Source organism: Protopterus annectens, chromosome 16.part0, assembly GCF_019279795.1.
Source record: "Protopterus annectens isolate FY-2018-M chromosome 16.part0, PAN1.0, whole genome shotgun sequence".
Taxonomy (NCBI): Eukaryota; Metazoa; Chordata; order Ceratodontiformes; family Protopteridae; genus Protopterus; species Protopterus annectens.
The window spans coordinates 512,524,717-512,541,590 of NC_056750.1; the positions used below are offsets into that span (position 1 = coordinate 512,524,717).

Below are 16,874 nucleotides of genomic sequence, written 5' to 3' on the forward strand. Positions count from 1 at the left end.
ACATATATCTTTCTTTAAATTGTTAGTACCACCAGTGTGTTGGCCATGTGATCTGGTTTCCTGTGTACTAAATAGCTGCAAAACTATGTGCGACAAACAGAATGCAGAAAATCATGTGAAAGGGTAAATCAACCTCGAAAAATAGAACACACTTCCAAAGTTAGTACAGTTATTCAAAAAGTTGTAAGTGGCAAATTTAAGTCTGAAAATAAGGAAGTATCTCCAAAACATGTGCAAGTTAAGAGGTCTGCATTTACCCAATTTGTACAGTTGCCTGTTTTCTTTCCAAAGCAAGAGAAAGAGAGTGGAAAGTCTGTTAAACATATTTCGCATGCACAAGCAGGTCAAATATGTGGAAAGCACAAATACACCAAAACGTTGGTAAGCACTTTGTTTTCTTCAACGACAAACTGGTCTGTTATGACTAAATCTTAGCAAAGTGGCTTGATTATGCTGCTAGGTTTTACAAGTACAACAAAACACAGACTGATACATTTTGGTGCAGGTTTTTGCAACTTCACCTGCTTACAATTAAACGTCTCCAAGGGCAATTTGAAACTGTGGCTTGATCAGCCCTCAGGAGACTAAACGGTTGCAAGTTACGTATCAGTCCATAGTTAGGGCAACTTTTGGTAGTACAGTTTCCTATCTTATCTGCCCATTCAAACCACATAACAGTCTGGTTGTTATAATAATGTTGCAGTTGTAATTGCCAAAGGAAAATAAGCAAGGGTTATGCTGTCATTGTAGCACAGTAAGTCTTTAAAGGAAGGACTATTACATGCCTTCCACTACCACGCTTTTGGGTTCATTTGGATTTTTAACAACTGTCTGGGTGTAGGTTAAGTGGTTACTGTATTTATAATTTTACGGTTACTACATTCAGATTTTACATAAGGTCGATGCTTGTAACAGACCTGAAAATGGTTTGGTGTACCTTTGCTTTCACGTGGGCAATGTGCAGTGTACCCCAAAGGAGAAACCATGCGAAATCACAAATACTTAACGGCTTAATAAAGCAGACCGCGTCACAATCAAAACTCTCACTGAGAAAATGTAAAGCTGATATATTACTGTTGTAGGACTTTCTCTTCTCTCAAATATCTACCATTTTAGAAAGCACCACGGCACGCAACCCCCACAAATGCATTGCAGCACCCACCCAGCAGCATCAACCTGGTGACGCAAACATATATTTAATTAAAAAAGCCACGGCACTGAAGTCTATAAGCATATCAAGGGAATTAAAATGCAAGAGGAGAATCTTCCAATGTACAAACAGTAAGGATATGAGGAGAAACAGTATCAAACAGTTTATGTGAGCCAATATGGAAAAAAAAACAAAAGCTTTTCCAAAGACAAAAATGCACATGCACGCAGCAGCAGCATACACGCTAAAATAAAACACTGCGTTCAAAAGCCGATAGCAAAACACAAATGGAACAACTTTTGCGTGTATGTTTAAGGAGAGGTATGGTAAGACAGTATCTTTACATAATTTTAAAATATCCAGTTGCAAGGTAAACGGTCACATTAAAAAAATCCTCCTTATTTACCCATACAAGTCTGGGTTTCTGTGCGCCTCTGTTTCTAAAACAAGGTTTTATTGATGGAGTAAGAAAATGGGAGCAAGGAAACAATGTGGCAAAAAAGCGACACCAGTTAAAATAAAATATTGAGTAAAAAAAAAAGAGTTAACTGCAGCTGGCAACAATAACACTGCACTGTATTATCAAAATAGAAAGGAGGAGTTACGCAAGACTTTAATCTAAATCTTGAAGACGTATAGAAACATCCATAGCAAGTGAGAACAAATACAGCAAATGCAATTTTTATGCTTCACTTTTTTAAACTGTAACTGTTATTTGACAGCAAAGGCGCACAATGCTTTTCTAAAAGAATAGAGCTGTGCGCTAGCCATATAAAGCCTCACCACCCAAACAAATCCGGATATTCTGAACATCTTCTATTGGTGGGCCATTCAGGTGATGACAGTCTATGCATGCATACCACTAACAAAAAAATAATCAGTGCACCAATTATCACTGCCGCCAGGAAAACCACGTTTTATCATTTATTAGGCGTGAGCCTGCTTGCAGCTGCGTAAGGTTATTAGCTAAGCTCAAATGCAATACATTGTTTCATACAAAAATGCAAGAAAAATATTAAATGGAATAAGCAATGCATTGGATTCCAAATAATTAACACAGTCTAATAAATAGTATCGATGCACAGCAATAAGCTACAGCTAATCAATGTCTATACTCAAAGTAATAAACAATGAAACTGATCAAATGGAAGAAATGACATGCAGCAATCCTCCATAAAACTGAGTTTTGCATTTATTCCACCATATTCTACCATATATCCGTAACACAAGCACAGTAGACAGACACTGCATACTTTGGTTTTCAAAATCAGCACTTACGAAACAAAGCATCCACAACTGCTGACTAGATCATAAGTGGTATAAATAAATGAAACCAAAGGGAGCGATATCCAGCTGCAGTGAAGTTTATCAGTTCTCTGTAGCCACAAATTTCCACCTTACACGATCCGAAATCACCCACAAAATCCACACAAGAGAAAAGTAACTACTTATTCCAAACTGCCATGTAAAGCAATCAGCCAAAGCGCTAGGAGCAAAGTTCGAATCCAGATCACAGAAAAGAGATCGGGTTAAACCCCTCTGTAGCAGGTGTCATAATAGATCGGATTCAGCTGCTACATAGAGTCCCTTCAACTGCTGCGTCCCTTTTAGATACTGCGCACGCGTAGTGGTAGTAACCACACATGCGCGATGTTTAGCTCTGTTTTGGAACGGGTAGGGGCGAATCATACTTTCTTGGTGCTTGCTGTCCCTTTTTGTTATTCTTGTAGCTGGGGTGCCTTGCATTGCATCAGCTATTATGGACCTCTGAAGCCATTTTAGTCATTCTCGGACATATTGCTGGGTAGACTAGTCTAATAATTTGTGGTTGCATGCATCATGTCTGTGTTTTACGCGATTCCCCAGAGTTTTGTAGAATCAACACTAAGGGTGGTAGTGAGACTGTTTTGGAAAGGTAATACATTTTGGTTAATACTACGTTTACTAGACAGTGTCATTAATAATTACAATTATTATTATTATGCAACCCCCATGTTCCTCTAACGATTAACATTGTTTCCATGACGTGTAGAAAAATGAAAGCTTTTTACAGCAACGCTCTGTCAAAATGAAATTTAGCACCATGTCACGTACATCCTTGGTACTTTATTAAATGCTAATTAACTGCACAAAATGCTTAATTTGGAAGTACCATGCGGTACCACCCGGTGCAGTATGTATGTCCCACCTAACAAGTATGACACAGTGAAGACACCTGAAGCCTGGGGCTGCGGTTGTGCTCTTCGTCAGTCCCATTACTGCGTGGCAGCTATAATGTGTTATTATTTTCGATAGTCACATACCAGCAAAATTCATGCATGTTGTTTAAAAACAATTAGAGATAAGGAGACGGCAGGTAGTGAAAACTGAAATGACTCATCCCACATTGCTCCATTTATATTCAGGAACCCATAATTACATTAAAAGATCCAAACCAAAACTTGAGTTTCTGCTACTTCCTGTTGTGAGGTTTGCAAACAGCTCATTAACTTATAGTATGCCTTATGTCTCTCAAATGATTTAGGCATGGCTCTGCGAGTAGCGCTATAATTTTTGGCCACACAGGTTTGTGCGCTCTTCTCCAAGATGTAATGATCCTCCCCCAAAAGTCATATATGTTTAAGGAAAGATGTGTTATGAAATAAGTAAATAAAGCCTACACAAAGATTAAAAAGCAACAATGATGTGAGCAGTAGTACCAGAGAATCTTCTATTATGAAAAATAACAAAGTGCTCCTCCTTCTGACCCTCTGCTATGATTTTAAAAGGTCAGTGTTATTATTTTAATGCTCAAAGGCTGAGAAGTGTGTAGCACTGTGATTTTTTTTACCCTGAGATTTAGCCATTCACTTCCTAGGCTTTTCAGAAGTTCTTCATAATGTTAGATCTTATTAAGACTACATACATTATTAAATAACTAAACTAAACCTGTACAAAGACTGCTTATCATGGACATTAGTACCTGAAGTCCTTCTATTCCAAAAAGTAAAAAGTCCCTTTTCTGACCATTTCATATGATTTTAAAGTCTACTGCTATTATGTTGAATGATCATGGTTGAGAGGAATGTTATGCATACATACCCATATGACCACATTTTTAGAAATATCTTAAACATTTCAAAGATAAAACAACACCAATTAATCCCAAACATTAAAAGATGCTTTACCAATATACTCAAAATCATATCACACATTTGTATGGTTCAAAATGTTGCCCTATCGTGTCCCTCTTAAGCCCTTCTAAACCTTGTGATTTTGAAGAAAATGTAGTGGAGCATACTTAATAATTAGTTCATAGGTGTGTACTAGGCTAATGGCCTTGGGGCCTTTACAAGGATTACCCTATCTTCGTGCCACCCGGCCTTAGTTCCCAGTGCCTCTGTCGAGTAAAACCATTGGAGTGATCCAAGGGGTGAATTTTCTATTTCCCATCGACTCATCAAAATTTCTCTTGAAGAGGGCCAGTAAGGTGCTTTGCTTGACATGTATGGGAAGTGTATTCCATAGTATGGGCAGTCTCTGGGTTATGAACCTGTCCCTCCAGCATGTTCTGTTGATTTTGGTAATGAGGTTGAGGTCTCCGGAGCGTGTGGTGCGGACGGATTGGGATTTATTTAGATGTAGCATTTCTAACAGAGCTGGGTCAGACATGGCCTTGTAAGTCAAGCAGAGATTGCCTCTAAATAGGTGATATGAGACAGAATAGTTGGAGTTTTTTTAGTCTGTCCATATAGGACAAATGTTTAAGGCCTAGGATCCTCTTTGTGAGGTACAACAGTTGTTGCAAGTGTTTAGTGAGGTACATGCCAAATAGGGCATTGTACTCAATGACTGACCTAATGAGGGAAGAGTGGAGGGAGGCAATGACCTCTTTCTTCCTGGATGCAAAACCCTTAGTAATGAGATGTGCCACACAGAAGGACTTTCTGACCACAGTGGCAATGTGGTGATCAAAACAGAGGTTGCTGTCAACCTGTATTCCCAGATCTCTTTATAACACCTTCTGTGTTCAGTGGACTACCATCGATGTGGTAATTCATTGGAACCATGTTTTTCCCAAAGAGGATGACGACACAAACTTTGGCATTGAGCTTAAGGCCATGGTTCTGACACCAGTCGTTGGTCTCAGTGAGATTTTTCTGTAGGATGTCAACATCACTCGGGGAGTTAATAATAGCTCCCAACTTGCAATCGTCTGTGAACTTTGTCAGCCAGAGTTCCTTCGTGTTGGCCTGGACTTCAGAGAAGTAGATACCAAACAGGAGAGGACCCAGGACCGAACCCTGTGGGACTCCACTCGTGACTGGTCAGCAGTCTGACTTTGTAGTCCACTACTTTCACACTGTGGGCTCTACCTGTGAGCCAGTTTGCAACCCACCTAATGATATAGGGGTTGATGCCTAGCTTTGTTAGTTTTTCTGTAATTCCTGAGTGGGGAATGGTATCAAAGGCCTTGGCCAGATCAAGGTAGGCTGTATGAACTACCTTGCCTTCATCCACAGCTCTGGTCACTGACTCAAAGAAGTCGACCAAGTTGAGCAGGCATGATCTACCCTTCACAAAACCAAACTGTGTGGGATCCAGAGTTTGGAGATTCCCTATATCCTTGTTTATTAGGTCCATGATGATGCATTCCATAGCATTGCATATCAGACTCGTCAGGCTAATGGGGCGATAGTTCCCAGGGTCTGTAGTCGCTCCTCCTTTGTGGAGAGGGATGACTGTATCAGTGCGCTATTTGGTAGGGACAAAGCCTGACGTGAGGCTGTGATTGAACAGGGCACACAGGTGAGGTACCAGTTCACTCTGTAGTTCATGTAAAACACCTCCAGGGATATTGTCAGGTCCCATACAAGCTGTATTCTTGGCCTTGGACAGTACTGTTTTAACCTGTGCAGCAGTAATACTGGGTGTCTGGCAATCTACTGATATTATGACTGGTCCCTTGGGGGGGGGGGGTAAAGTTGGCACTGAATCTGACAGCCAATATATTGGCAATATCTGTTGGCTCGGTAAAGGAGGTACCATTGTGCAGTAGCTCAGAGCAAATTTGGGTATTGCCGTGGAGATTCTTTACATAACTATAGAAGGCCTTGTGGTTTTCTTTACTGTCTGCTGAAATTCTGTTTTCATAGCTAGCTTTAGAGGATTTGATGAGGGATCTCAACTTTTTGTTGAAGCTGATAAGGGAGTTTTTTCAGTCTTGGGACTTCACCTTATTCCACATCAGTTTCCTCCTTCTGTTGTAGAGTTTATTTATGGCAGGTGACCACCACACTGGCTTCCTATTTTTGGAGGAGAGCGTCTTAGTTCTGTTGGGTATGGCGAGAACCATGCATTTGTGTATGTGTTCGTACAGTGCATTGGTGTATGATTTGGCAGTCATGCAACTGATCTTCATTTGCATGGGAGCCTTGAAATTAGGCACCTCTGTTTTTAGGAGCCCAGAGGTAGCTTTGGAGAAGTTTTTCATAATGGTTACCTTTGCGGGGGTGGGGGGGAGGGATGTGGATTTCCAAGGTGATTAGTTTGTGGTCGGATCTAACCAGGGAGGAGTTGACTATTGGTGTAGAGCAACGGTCACCCATGTTAGTAATAACCAGGTCAAGGAAATTGCTACCTCTAGTGGGGATCAGAACAAGCTGGTCCAGGGCATTGCAATTAATGAATTCCAGGAAATGTTGGGCAAGTGTATTGTACATGAGTAGTTTTCCCAGTTAATGGAGGGGTAGTTGAAGTCGCCCAGTATGAGAGTGTTAGGTTGGACCCTAATATTCTCCAGGGTGCTTAGGAACGTGGAGTGTGAGTCTGGGGACATGGTTGGGGACCTATAGCAGGCTATGACCTGAATCGCTGTCTTACCCAATGTTAGCTGCACCTGACGTATCTCAGATGAGTTATGTTGGGCTACTAGTCTGGAGTTGCGCGCATCCTTTATGAATATGGAAACACCACCACCTTTGGAGCTTCGGTCCAAGCTCTGGGGCCGAAAGGTGTGGAATGAGTTATAGCCTGGTAGTGCAGAGGTGCTTTCTGCTGCCTTGAACCAGTTCTCTGTTATGGCACAAATGTTGATGTTCTCCATTTTAAAGAGTGCTTCAAGCGAGTGCATTTTAAGATTTAGACCTAGTATTGAGCAACATGACCCTCAGATTGCATTTGTTTATAACTCTTATGGTGGTAATTTGGTCTTTGGAACACCACCTAAAAAAGGCATTATAGGGGTGGCAAGAGCCTTGGGCAGTATCCGGAAGCCCAGGGGTGGCAGATGCAGGCCATCTCTGGCAAAGCATCAAGGTCTGTCAATCATGTCATCCCAGGCAGACAGATGATCCCCTTAGAATGACACCAGAAACTTAGCCAATTGTTGAAATCAATAATTTTCTGCTTGTACTGTGATATCATTCTGGGTGATGCTAGGATACTGCTCAGGGCTAGGGTCATACCCATCTGGGCTACAAAATCTGAGAGCTCCTTCATGTATCTTTTCATGTAGTCCAGGGAGGTACGTCTCAGGTCATTCACACCCACATGTACAATGACAGAGTCATATTTGTACCTGTTGTTGAGGGACCCATGTGTGTGCATTATGTAGTGGATCTGGCAGCTGACTGTTACTTTTTCCGTATTCAACCTAGTGAGTGGGACATCAGTGTGCCTCACTATCGAGTCATCTATGACTAGTGTGTTGGGCATGCTGTTTTGCCATAGGGGCTTTGGTTGAGTTGCACACTGTTTAGGAGAGTTATGTGTCTCATGATTAGTGTTGTGCTGGTTGAGTGCATTTCTGCCTTGGAGGTCTCTGCTGTTTGGGTAGATTTTTATTGAGAGCATCCACAAAGGTGGGTGACAATACTTGAAGTTGTAGATTTCTTTTACTTCAGCATCTTAATTTAAATTCTCTTGTTTTTTCAACTTCTCAAATTGATGACACTAACATTTTTTTATTTAAACTGTCTCTGATTATAGAGGTAAGAAATTAAGAGCCATGAGTATCTATACATTAACTCAGTATATTTATTTATTTATTTATTTATTTTACATTTGTTGACTAGGATAGTCTGACTGGCTATATGTCCATTTTCAGTGGAGGCCCGGGGAGAAAAGCTCCAAGATAATAATACACATTGAACATTTGGTAAATGCTAGTTTCAAGCAGATTATAGTCATAAGCAATACCAGCACTTGGCACATATAGTACTGACTTATTATAAAACACTTTACAAAACATAACATTGTTTTCAAAGTTATATAGACATAACATTACATTCAGGTTTAAGACACATTGAGTAGCAGTTATACAACTGACCCTTCCTGAAATGGTGCAGCAGAAAAAAGTTAGAAGTAGTTGAAGGTAAGGCACCTAAGTAATAGAGAGGTCACTAGTCACGGTTAGTGCAAGGACATAACCAATGAGTTTTGAAGTATTATTTGAGTTTGTTTTTGAATTGAGTTAGTGAGAGTTCTAGGGTCAAGTCAGCTGGGAGTCTGTTCCATGTTTTTCTAACAGAGACCCCAGCTGAGTAGTTGGATTTGTATGTTTGAACTAGGAGTCTAGTGGATGATTGCAGTGGCTGGGTGCTGGTGTAGGGGCTGAAAATAATTTTTAGTGCAGGTATATTTTCTGGTTGGTAAAAGGCTTTATGTACCACTATTAGCTGGTTGAACTGCAGTAGGCTAGGCAGTTCAAGCCATCCTAGGCAATTTAGGTTGTGACAGTGGTGTGTCCGGTAGGCTGTGCCAGTAGCAGATCTGGCAATGTGGTTATAGCAGGATGACAGTTTATTAAGATCTGTTTTGTTTAATTTGGAGAATAGAGGTGAGGCCTAGAGAAGAGTTGATAGTAGATGGGAATGGGCAATTGCAGTTCTAGCAAGTGGGGTAAGGCAAGGTTTGATTCTGTAAAGAGAGGCAAGTTTTTTATTATATAAGGGAGGAGGTGTAGCAATTCTCTACAAAGCACAACTTCAAATTAGTATAACAAATCTGAACCTTCCTCTAGGGCAGAATGCAGAAGTAATCACCTCAAAATTACAAATTAACCCTAATAAAGCTATCAATATAATTTGTGTATATCTCCCCCCAGGAAATAACACTGACACATTAGAATGTATCCTTAGCCACCTGTCTAACAACCTCCCCCAAGAAACACTAGTACTAGGTGACTTTAACATTGATTGGAATTCTTGTAATAGCATAAATCCCACATCCCACATAAACCTATATGCTTTTACTGAACTCATTAACTGTCCAACCAGAACTGATAAATACAACAACCATGAATCCATCCTAGACTGGATTCTGATTAATACACCTCAACAAACCTACCAGTCTGGTACCCTTCCTGATGCTCTAAGCGACCATTCTTTAACCTGTGTCATTAGACACAAAACCAACTTAACTTTACCTACCACCTTTAGAACACTTCGAACAAAAAAACATTTTAACCCTGAACATTTTCAAGCTGATCTGAAACAAACAAACTGGTCCTCACTAAAATATCTCCCACTTAATGAAGCAGTAGAATACTTTAACTCTACGTTCTTATCAATTCTAGACCAACATGCCCCAACACGAACCATCAGAACTAAAACAAAAATAGCACCCTGGCTAACTAATAATACTAAGCATAAAATCATTCTTAGAAATAAATCTTGGTCTAAATGGCGAACCACTAAAAATCTAACTGACCGCCAAAATTTTAGAGAGCTTAGAAACAACACTAAAAGATCTATCCTAACAGACAAAAAGAACTATTACCTCCAGCTACAGCATACCACTAATAAAGAACCTAAAAAATTCTGGGCCAGTATTAACAATCTTCTATCTCCAGGTCACTCCATTTCACCTAATCCCCAGGACTCTAACCCAGATAACCCTAAACAAACAGCAAATGATTTCAACTTGTTCTTCACAAATACTATCAAAACACTTGCTAGTCATTTATCTCCTGATACGTCAAACCTACTTCCACCTATATCAAATCCACCTCCTACCCTCCACTTACAACCTGTCTCTACCTCCTTCATCACATCACTGCTCCAAAAATTAAAACCAACCACTCCCTCTGCAGACAAACTGCCTGCAGAATTCCTGCAGGTAGGTGCCAAAGCCTTAAGCTATCCTATTTCCATCCTAATTAACAGATCTATAAAGGAAGGAATCTTCCCCTCTCTCTGGAAGATATCTCATATCATCCCACTACATAAAGGGGGCAGCTCTAATGAGTTTTCCAATTTTCGACCAATAGCTCTACTCTCACCACTTGCAAAAATTATGGAAAAATGTATTCACAAACAAATACTAAATCACCTTCTTAACAACAACCTACTCTCTAACTGTCAGCATGGTTTCAGACCCTCACACAGTACCACTACAGCTTTACTCTCCTTCACTAACTCCATTAACACTCACCGTAACAACAACTACTTATCATCCTCAGTCTTCATCGATCTATCCAAAGCGTTTGATATGGTGAATCACAAACTTTTACTACATATTCTCAAATATCTTGCTCTTGACCAGCTAGCCTTATCCTGGTTTGAATCTTACCTAGAAAATCGTCAGCATGCAGTACTTTGGAAAAACTCACTTTCAAATCTTCTACCTATCTCCATAGACGTACCCCAAGGCTCAATCCTAGGCCCTTTACTATTTTCAATTTTTATCAATGACCTTCAATCTGCTATTCCTCATGCTACCTGTATTCAATACGCAGACGATTCTACTATAATCTGTACTGCTAACTCTCTAACAGAACTCCAGTCACTTACTCAAAAAGCTTTTAACACTGTAGAACAATGGTTCTCTGACCGCTGTCTACTCCTTAACCCCAAGAAAACCAAACTGTTACTTTTTTCACCTACTCGCAAATTGACTCCACCACACTTTACTCTTACATCCTCTGATAGAACACTCATTTCTCCTGACTTAACCACAAAACTATTAGGAATAACTATTGATAATAACCTCAACTTTGATTCCCACATCAACAACACCATAAAATTAGTAAATAAAAAAATAGGATCCCTTTACAGAATAAAACCTGTCCTAACACCTACAGCAAGACCTATCATTGCTAGGTCTCACCTAATTTCTACTCTTCTCTATGCTTGTCCCATTTACACTAATCTTTCCAAAAACAACATGAAGAAACTTGAAACATCCTATCATAACATAGCTCGATTTGCTGTAGGATCTCCTTTTCGAACTCATCACTGCCAGAACCTAAAAGAATTAGGCTGGCTTGAACTTCCTAACCAACTTGTTCTTCAACAAATCTTAATAGCTTATAAGATTCTATATCAGCCAATCAATACACCAATACTCTCTAGCCTTATTTCTCCATACAATAACCTGAAACAACTTCGCTCTGCTAACAAACTCCTGATTAATATTAGGAAATCTCACAATCATGCAGGTGACTGTTTATTCTCCAACTCTGTTGGAAAAACATGGAATAATCTACCCTCTGATATCACTTCTTTAACCTCTTTCCAACTTTTTAAAAATCAACTAAAAATTAATCTCAATAAACACTGGCTTTGCTCCTGCATTAATCCAGACTAATGCTCACTCTGCTCCTGCACTAATCCAGACTAAAGCTCACTCAAAAAAAAAAAAAAAAAAAATTATTTTATCTTTTTAAATCATCTGTTTAAATTGCTTTGTTTCTCATGTAATATTTTTATGCCTTTTGTGAACTTGTACAACTTATGGAGCTTTTCTCCCCGGGCCTCTACTGAAAATGGACATATATCCAGTTGGACTAGCCCGGTCAACAAATGTAAAATAAATAAATAAAATAAATAAATAATGGTTTTGATAGCTTGATTGATATGCGCATCAAATGTCAGGTTATCAATTATGACACCCAGTAGTTTAATTTGGACTTCTGGGGAGATGATAATGCCATTGTTAGCAGTTATGTTGAAGGATGGCAGGGGGTCCTGTTTGTGGGGGAGAAGAGGAGCAGCTTAGTTTTGTTGGGATTTAGGATTAGATGTTGGTTGGAGAGCAATTTTTCCACTGTATTGAAGGTATTTTGGGTTAATGTGAATAAAGTAGCTGGTGAAGTGTCAGAACAAATCAAGGTGGAGTCATCCACATATTGAATGCAAGTAGCATCTGGGATGACTGAATGAAGGTCATTGATAAAGATGGAGAAAGGAAGGGGTCCTAGTATCGAGGATGTACATATACAGAACCTGGAGAGTCATTGATAATGTCTCCCCTTGACACCCAGCACTCCATCTTCCATAATATCATTGACAATATGCCTTGGTAATCCAGTGTTACACCACTTCCCTACTAATAACTACCATGATGCCCATTATGAGTAGGATTCAGAAAATTCAGCAATAGCTCATTGAACCATTGTACTTAGCCAATACTATTGAGTTAAGCACAATACCTTTACTAACAAAGGAGAATGTGAAATAGTGTTTAATGTGCTTATTGTATGATGCAAAGTACTCTGTATGCTGACAACAGTTAATAAGTGTAAGAAAAGTTTGCAACTAGTTATATTAGAGAAATAAAAGTATATATAAAAATTAACACCTTATGCCAAATGAAACTGAAAAAAGTTGCAGGTACTTACCAGTAACAGGTTTGTCATCAAAATGTTTGCAATGGCAAAAATATATCTAAAAAAATCCCTATGGAGTGTAAACAGCAGCAGTATTTCAGACAGTGATAATATTGGCAATTTATATTGAATGTATATTATGGCACAATGCACCATTTTACTGCCAAGCAAACTACTACGTATGGTAGGTAGAATATTGCAAACAGCAAATATGTGTCCATTATGCTGCAGTCTGTTATGCTGTCTGGCGAATGCTGCTCACAGGAGGTCATCCCCTCCAAGGAGCAAGCACCCATCCTGCAGATGCCCGCCACCAACAGTTGTATGGTATGTGCAGTTTTGCAGCTGCTGTGCATTACTGCTCAATATCCTACAATTTGCCGTGTCTCCTAGTCAGTACTCTTCACTGTAGGACAGCGTCTACTTAGAGAAATCTCTTGCCTGCATCCTGCCATCCTGTTCTATATTTTTGCCACTTGCACTAAGGTAAATGGAAGATGTGAACAGCAAATATTCCACAATGCACTATGTTCCCAATTCAATGGTGCATCCAGGTAGACATCCCCAGCACAAAGCGTTACTTAGTTTGCACAGTGCCACATGATTCCACCTGTATAACAGTTAAAGTAATGCAGCTACTGAATGTGACTGCCTACTAATGTGCAGTGGTATAAGTATCTCACACATTGGTACCTCAGGATGCCATTGTCTTCATGCTACCATTACCTGGTCTTCAACTTGGCCAACAGCTCTGTCTCTGTGGCAGTGCCAGTAACGCAACAGGCATATACAGCTGTCAACTAACCTACAATGCACCATGTGTCTTGCACAGTAGTGCCTCCAGGATGTGAATCCCTCCTTAGAACTATTACCTGGCCTGTGTCCTGCCTCACAGTTCCAAGTGTATGTCATCTGTAATGTTGCAATTAGTAGTTTTCTGTTAACCTACATTGTATTATGTGTCCTGCTCACTATTGCCCTCAGGATGTCAGTTCCTTTCACACAGGTTCACCTTATGCCATTTGTAGTGATGCAATGTGCAGATGCAACTGCCCAGTAATATCTGTCAATGCAACATGTCTAGTACACCTCGATAAACCATGATCAATGATATCAGTTAGCACCACTGTTTTCCCATGTATCTCATAACAGCTTTGACCAAGCTATTATGGTTCAGCATAAAAAAAAACAACCAGACTGGAGTAGCTGTCTGTGCTGCATATAATGCAAATTATACAGTAATTGTGGATTAGTATTTTAAAACATGCATGCTGAATCAGCATGCTCATTGTAAACTGAGAGTTCCTCACAGGAACAAGTTCAGTTTTTTTTTCTCTGCACCACTAAGCTGACAATTTGAAATGTAAAAAAAAAGAAAAAAAAATGTTTAACACAAGTAAACTGCTCTGTGGAGCAGAACAATATAATGCAATAAAAATAAACCATACAATTGTTGATGCAGTGAGCAGCACAGTAAACAGCTCCAATGCATATCTTGCAGTGCTTACCTGTTGAAACAGAGATATCCACCATAATTTACTGAATTAATTCCTTGTGAATCTACCAGAGAACACAGTGCATTTCAAAAGTAATCCAAAAATGTGACACAAATTTTTACACATTCTGGAAAGTCTACTCGAACCATGTAGACTTTTCACAAAAAATAAAATAGAATGGAAAGAAGATACCTACAGTGAAAATGTTTTTAGTCCCTTTAGTTTTATGTTTGTCCTTTGGCTTTTCCCGGTTAGGGGTCGCCACAGCGGAACTCCAGTCCGCTAATGATTAGCAGTAGATTTTCTCGAACGCCGAGGTGCCAGCTCGACGTTCAACCAAGGCACGCCCATTTACGCATGTCTTTCGAACACCCACCCATCTATGGGGAGGACATGCAGACTCCACACAGAAGGCACTCCCCGCACTCCGGCCGAGAATCAAACGGGAGAACCTCTTGCTGTGAGGCAGCAGTGCTACAGCTGCACCACTGCAGATAGTCCCTTTAGTTTTATATACAGGACAGTTATATTTTTATCAACCAGAAGGATTTTATCTGTGAGGGGAAGAGGGCTCAAGTCAAGTGGGCTAAGTTCATCCTTCCAGTAGAACAAGGTGGTTTAAGACTACCAAATTTAAAGGTATATTTTAGAGCTACAAAGTTAAGGCGTATGTGCATAGCACAAGCAGAAAGCTATAATTTAAAGAGGAAAGGGATGATGATGATGTAGAAGGGGAAGTTTAAGAAATAAGGAGAGACTAGGATTTTGGATGCAGATCCTTAAGGGGAATAAGAACAGCCATACAGAATATTATATGCATAAAGTAGCAGAAAGTATTCTAAGAACAAAGCCAAAACGAGAATGGAAAATGGAGAATGGAGATTCTGCAGATGGGGTTGCCTGCAATTAGGGGTACAGAGACTAGGTAAGAGGGAGTTAGAATTTACTGGAGAACACTGGCAAAGGAACCAAGGTACTGGGAGCAAATAACCAGAGAGGGAAAGGTAATGGAAAGGAAAGAGGCCAAGAAGATATTTGGACTGCAAGCTAAAGATTGCCTTCCCTATCACGGATTGATATCGGAGTACAGGTAAACAGAAAGGGATAGGGGAATCCTATGTGAAAGTCCTCCTCTAATAGAGTTTTTAGTTGGATCTAGAACAGAAGCTGCATTAAAAAAAGGGATAATTTGTAGGGTATATAAAATATTGCATGATAATGATAGGAATCAATCAGAGGACGTTAGAAAAAATTGGGAAGGGAGACTAGATAAGCAATTCACAAGGAAACCAAGGGAGGGCATATGTATGTCTCCAAAATATGCAACAAATTCTAAAAGATTTAGGATTCCTGTCTGGAAGTGTTAGGTATTTTTATAACCCAGGCAGACTCCAAAGAAGTGTTGGAGGCATGATCAGGAAGAAAGAGGTAACTGGGAAAGTACAGTTGTGTAAAATCTTACCATAACAGTAAATGACATTGCCTTCACTGCTGCAGTATTCTTAACTGTATGGGATTCCCTGCTGTGGAAGGTTGACATCCAGCCAGTCTTCCAAAGACTCCTGAATTTAAAAGGTATGCCGAACGTCACCATATGCATCCTACGTAATATAGGGCATAAAGGTGACATTCAGGCTTATCAAAAACAGAACTGAATGCCCCAGGAGGAACACCAGTCCAAAGAACCCAAGAGGTAATGTGTACATTCAGGAAGGTAAAGAAACAGGGGGATGGAGGAAGCAAGCGAATATTGCAGCAGTGAAGGCAAGGACATCTACCATTATGGTAAGATTTTACACAACTGTACTACGTCCTTACATTCACTGCTGCAGTATTCTTAACTATATGGGAGTGCCAAAGCTCAAGAGGAAGCTAGGGAGGAGGAAGAAGGGGCAGAAGAATCCCCTAAAAACATGAAGAACTGAACTATCAAAACCAGCTATAGCTCTAGAGATACCATCCAACTTATAGTGCTTGGTAAAGGTATACACAGAAGTCCAGGTAGCTGCTTCAAGAATAGATTCAGTATCTAAGGCTTTGAAAAAAGCATCACAAAAAGCCACAGCTCTAGTAGAATGAATCATAACTGAAAAAGGAAGGCTCTTGCCATGAAAAGTGTAACAAAATGGAATAGCCTTAGTAATCCAAGAAGGAATAGTCTGTTTGAATACAAAAGCCCCCAAAGATCTAGGATGAAACAAAACAAATAAATGATAAAATTTTCCAATACCCTTAGTCATATCCAAATAAACTCTAAGTTGCCTATGCATGTCCAAAATATGCAGCACCCTCTCACTGTCAGTTTGCGGAGAGAGGAAAAAAAGTAGGCAGAGTAATAGCCTGATTAAGAGTTTGCTCATTAACTACCTTCAGCATAAAAGAAGGGTTGGTGTGCAAAGACACTCTGTCCACATGAAAATCAAAAAAGGATGACAATCCATAAGGCCCTGCAACTCAGACACCTGTCTGGCAGAAGTAAGTGCTAACAAAATAACCATCTTCCAGGAACAATGTTGCAAGGAAGCTGAAGCAGCAAGCTAAAAGGGAGCCTGAGTCAACGTTTCCAAAACAAAATTAAGATCCCAGAGAAAAGGAACAGGTTTTCTGGAAGGTCTAATATTAAGGACGCTTTAAGAAA

The 16,874-nt window shown here is 39.9% G+C and overlaps 1 long non-coding RNA gene across 1 annotated transcript in view; it reads right to left on the reverse strand.

Moving 5' to 3' along the window:
- Window positions 1-2,755, reverse strand: part of LOC122791093 — a 668,635-nt gene extending 665,880 nt beyond the window's left edge. The window contains exon 1 of the long non-coding RNA XR_006363070.1: window positions 2,429-2,755. This is a non-coding gene — a long non-coding RNA (uncharacterized LOC122791093). The remainder of the gene's footprint in view (window positions 1-2,428) is intronic.
- Between the last annotated feature and the right edge of the window lie 14,119 nt (window positions 2,756-16,874).